The following is a 5,000-nucleotide window of genomic DNA, read 5'->3' on the forward strand; positions in this document are numbered from 1 at the left end:
ACAATATCCATGACTTTTAGTTTCATACCTAAAAAAGTGGCTAAAATGCTAACACTTAGCATACTCGCAATATGGCACCAAGTAACAATAATCATGACTTTTAGTTTCACACCTAAATAACTGGCAAAAATGCTAACACTTAGCATGCTCGCATTATATGGCACCAAGTAACAATAATCATGACTTTTAGTTTCATACCTAAATAACTGGCTAAAATGCTAACACTTAGCATTTTTGCAATATAGCACCAAGTAACAATATCCATGACTTTTAGTTTCATACCTAAAAAAATGGCTAAAATGCTAACACTTAGCATGCTCGCAATATAGCACCAAGTAACAATATCCATGACTTTTAGTTTCATACCTAAATAAATGGCTAAAATGCTAACACTTAGCATGCTCGCAATATAGCACCAAGTAACAATATCCATGACTTTTAGTTTCATACCTAAATAAATGGCTAAAATGCTAACACTTAGCATGCTCGCAATATAGCACCAAGTAACAATAATCATGACTTTTAGTTTCATACCTAAATAATTGGCTAAAATGCTAACACGTAGCATGCTCGCAATATAGCACCAAGTAACAATAATCATGACTTTTAGTTTCATACCTAAATAACTGGCTAAAATGCTAACACTTAGCATTTTTGCAATATAGCACCAAGTAACAATATCCATGATTTTTAGTTTCATACCTGAATAAATGGCTAAATTGCTAACACTTAGCAAGCACGTAATATAGCACAAAGTAACAATATCCATGACTTTTAGTTTCATACCTAAAAAATTGGCTAAAATGCTAACACTTAGCATGCTCACAATATAGCAACGAAGTAACAATATCCATGACTTTTAGTTTCATACCTAAATAAATGGCTAAAATGCTAACACTTAGCATGCTCGCAATATAGCACCAAGTAACAATATCCATGACTTTTAGTTTCATACCTAAATAAATGGCTAAAATGCTAACACTTAGCATGCTCGCAATATAGCACCAAGTAACAATATCCATGACTTTTAGTTTCATACCTAAATAAATGGCTAAAATGCTAACACTTAGCATGCTCGCAACATAGCACCAAGTAACAATATCCATGACTTTAGTTTCATACCTAAATAAATGGCTAAAATGCTAACACTTAGCATGCTCGCAATATAGCAACGAAGTAACAATATCCATGACTTTTAGTTTCATACCTAAAAAAGTGGCTAAAATGCTAACACTTAGCATACTCGCAATATGGCACCAAGTAACAATAATCATGACTTTTAGTTTCATACCTAAATAACTGGCAAAAATGCTAACACTTAGCATGCTCGCAATATGGCACCAAGTAACAATAATCATGACTTTTAGTTTCATACCTAAATAACTGGCTAAAATGCTAACACTTAGCATTTTTGCAATATAGCACCAAGTAACAATATCCATGATTTTTAGTTTCATACCTGAATAAATGGCTAAATTGCTAACACTTAGCATGCACGTAATATAGCACAAAGTAACAATATCCATGACTTTTAGTTTCATACCTAAAAAATTGGCTAAAATGCTAACACTTAGCATGCTCACAATATAGCAACGAAGTAACAATATCCATGACTTTTAGTTTCATACCTAAATAAATGGCTAAAATGCTAACACTTAGCATGCTCGCAATATAGCACCAAGTAACAATATCCATGACTTTTAGTTTCATACCTAAATAAATGGCTAAAATGCTAACACTTAGCATGCTCGCAATATAGCACCAAGTAACAATATCCATGACTTTTAGTTTCATACCTAAATAAATGGCTAAAATGCTAACACTTAGCATGCTCGCAATATAGCACCAAGTAACAATATCCATGACTTTTAGTTTCATACCTAAATAAATGGCTAACATGCTAACACTTAGCATGCTCGCAATATAGCACCAAGTAACAATATCCATGACTTTTAGTTTCATACCTAAATAAATGGCTAAAATGCTAACACTTAGCATGCACGTAATATAGCACCAAGTAACAATAATCATGACTTTTAGTTTCATACCTAAATAAATGGCTAAAATGCTAACACTTAGCATGCTCGCAATATAGCACCAAGTAACAATATCCATGACTTTTAGTTTCATACCTAAATAAAAGGCTAACATGCTAACACTTAGCATGCTCGCAATATAGCACCAAGTAACAATATCCATGACTTTTAGTTTCATACCTAAATAAATGGCTAAAATGCTAACACTTAGCATGCTCGCAATATAGCACCAAGTAAAAATATCCATGACTTTTAGTTTCATACCTAAATAAATGGCTAAAATGCTAACACTTAGCATGCTCGCAATATAGCACCAAGTAACAATAATCATGACTTTTAGTTTCATACCTAAATAATTGGCTAAAATGCTAACACGTAGCATGCTCGCAATATAGCACCAAGTAACAATATCCATGACTTTTAGTTTCATACCTAAATAAATGGCTAAAATGCTAACACTTAGCATGCTCGCAATATAGCACCAAGTAACAATATCCATGACTTTTAGTTTCATACCTAAATAATTGGCTAAAATGCTAACACGTAGCATGCTCGCAATATAGCACCAAGTAACAATATCTGTGACTATAGTTACATACTTTTTGTTGGATACCTACAAAACTGGCTAAAATGCTAACACTTAGCATGCTCGCAATATAGCACCAAGTAACAATATCCATGACTTTTAGTTTCATACCTAAATAAATGGCAAAAATGCTAACACTTAGCATGCACGTAATATAGCACCAAGTAACAATAATCATGACTTTTAGTTTCATACCTAAATAAATGGCTAAAATGCTAACACTTAGCATGCTCGCAATATAGCACCAAGTAACAATATCCATGACTTTTAGTTTCATACCTAAATAAATGGCTAAAATGCTAACACTTAGCATGCTCGCAATATAGCACCAAGTAACAATAATCATGACTTTTAGTTTCATACCTAAATAATTGGCTAAAATGCTAACACGTAGCATGCTCGCAATATAGCACCAAGTAACAATATCCATGACTTTTAGTTTCATACCTAAATAAATGGCTAAAATGCTAACACTTAGCATGCTCGCAATATAGCACCAAGTAACAATATCCATGACTTTTAGTTTCATACCTAAATAATTGGCTAAAATGCTAACACGTAGCATGCTCGCAATATAGCACCAAGTAACAATAATCATGACTTTTAGTTTCATACCTAAATAATTGGCTAAAATGCTAACACGTAGCATGCTCGCAATATAGCACCAAGTAACAATATCCATGACTTTTAGTTTCATACCTAAATAAATGGCTAAAATGCTAACACTTAGCATGCTCGCAATATAGCACCAAGTAACAATATCCATGACTTTTAGTTTCATACCTAAATAATTGGCTAAAATGCTAACACGTAGCATGCTCGCAATATAGCACCAAGTAACAATATCTGTGACTATAGTTACATACTTTTTGTTGGATACCTACAAAACTGGCTAAAATGCTAACACTTAGCATGCTCGCAATATAGCACCAAGTAACAATATCCATGACTTTTAGTTTCATACCTAAATAAATGGCAAAAATGCTAACACTTAGCATGCACGTAATATAGCACCAAGTAACAATAATCATGACTTTTAGTTTCATACCTAAATAAATGGCTAAAATGCTAACACTTAGCATGCTCGCAATATAGCACCAAGTAACAATATCCATGACTTTTAGTTTCATACCTAAATAAATGGCTAAAATGCTAACACTTAGCATGCTCGCAATATAGCACCAAGTAACAATAATCATGACTTTTAGTTTCATACCTAAATAATTGGCTAAAATGCTAACACGTAGCATGCTCGCAATATAGCACCAAGTAACAATATCCATGACTTTTAGTTTCATACCTAAATAAATGGCTAAAATGCTAACACTTAGCATGCTCGCAATATAGCACCAAGTAACAATATCCATGACTTTTAGTTTCATACCTAAATAATTGGCTAAAATGCTAACACGTAGCATGCTCGCAATATAGCACCAAGTAACAATATCTGTGACTATCGTTACATACTTTTTGTTGGATACCTACAAAACTGGCTAAAATGCTAACATTTAAACACTTGGTATGCTGACACTTAGAGAAACAATAGGCACAACTTTAGGTGTTCTACCTACAAAATTGACACAATTGCTAACATGCTAATGCTTAGCATTGCAGCAAAGTTTTCTTGAACTTAAAACAGAACATCAGTGCTAATAATGTTTGTTGTTCCCAGACAAATTGTCCCGTCTGGAGGTCAACCGGCTCCGTGATGTCATTCAGAGGAGCAGTTCAAAGGAGGGAAAGTATTTGAGACTCTCCTCGAGTTAAAAGGATTGAAAGATTATTTGAGGTTCTCGCCTCCAGTTAGGAGGGAAAGAGTATTTGAGACTCTCTCTTCCAGTTAAAAGGATTAAAAGAGTATTTGGGACTCTCTCCTCCAGATCAAAGGAGGGAAAGAGTATTTGGGACTCTCTCCTCCAGATCAAAGGAGGGAAAGAGTATTTGAGACTCTCTCCTCCAGATCAAAGGAGGGAAAGAGTATTTGGGACTCTCTCCTCCAGATCAAAGGAGGGAAAGAGTATTTGAGACTCTCTCCTCCAGATCAAAGGAGGGAAAGAGTATTTGAGACTCTCTCCTCCAGATCAAAGGAGGGAAAGAGTATTTGAGACTCTCTCCTCCAGTTAAATGGATTAAAAGAGTATTTGGGACTCTCTCCTTCAGTTAAAAGGATTGAAAGAGTATTTGGGACTCTCTTCTCCAGATCAAAGGATTGAAAGAGTATTTGAGACTTTCTCCTCCAGTTAAAAGGAGGGAAAGTATTTGAGACTTTCACCTCTAGTTTAAAGAAGAGAAAGATTATTTGAGACTCTGTCCTCCAGTTAAAAGGATTGATAGAGTATTTGAGACTCTCTCCTCCAGTTAAAAGGATTACAAGAGTA

At 34.4% G+C, this 5,000-nt stretch overlaps 1 protein-coding gene across 2 annotated transcripts in view; it reads right to left on the minus strand.

The window, feature by feature from the left end:
- The window catches only part of lzts2b (leucine zipper, putative tumor suppressor 2b), a 27,916-nt gene that overhangs the window by 1,121 nt on the left and 21,795 nt on the right, over nt 1-5,000 (minus strand). The window lies entirely within an intron of this gene.

Source organism: Nerophis ophidion, linkage group LG08 (assembly GCF_033978795.1).
Source record: "Nerophis ophidion isolate RoL-2023_Sa linkage group LG08, RoL_Noph_v1.0, whole genome shotgun sequence".
Lineage (NCBI taxonomy): Eukaryota > Metazoa > Chordata > Actinopteri > Syngnathiformes > Syngnathidae > Nerophis > Nerophis ophidion.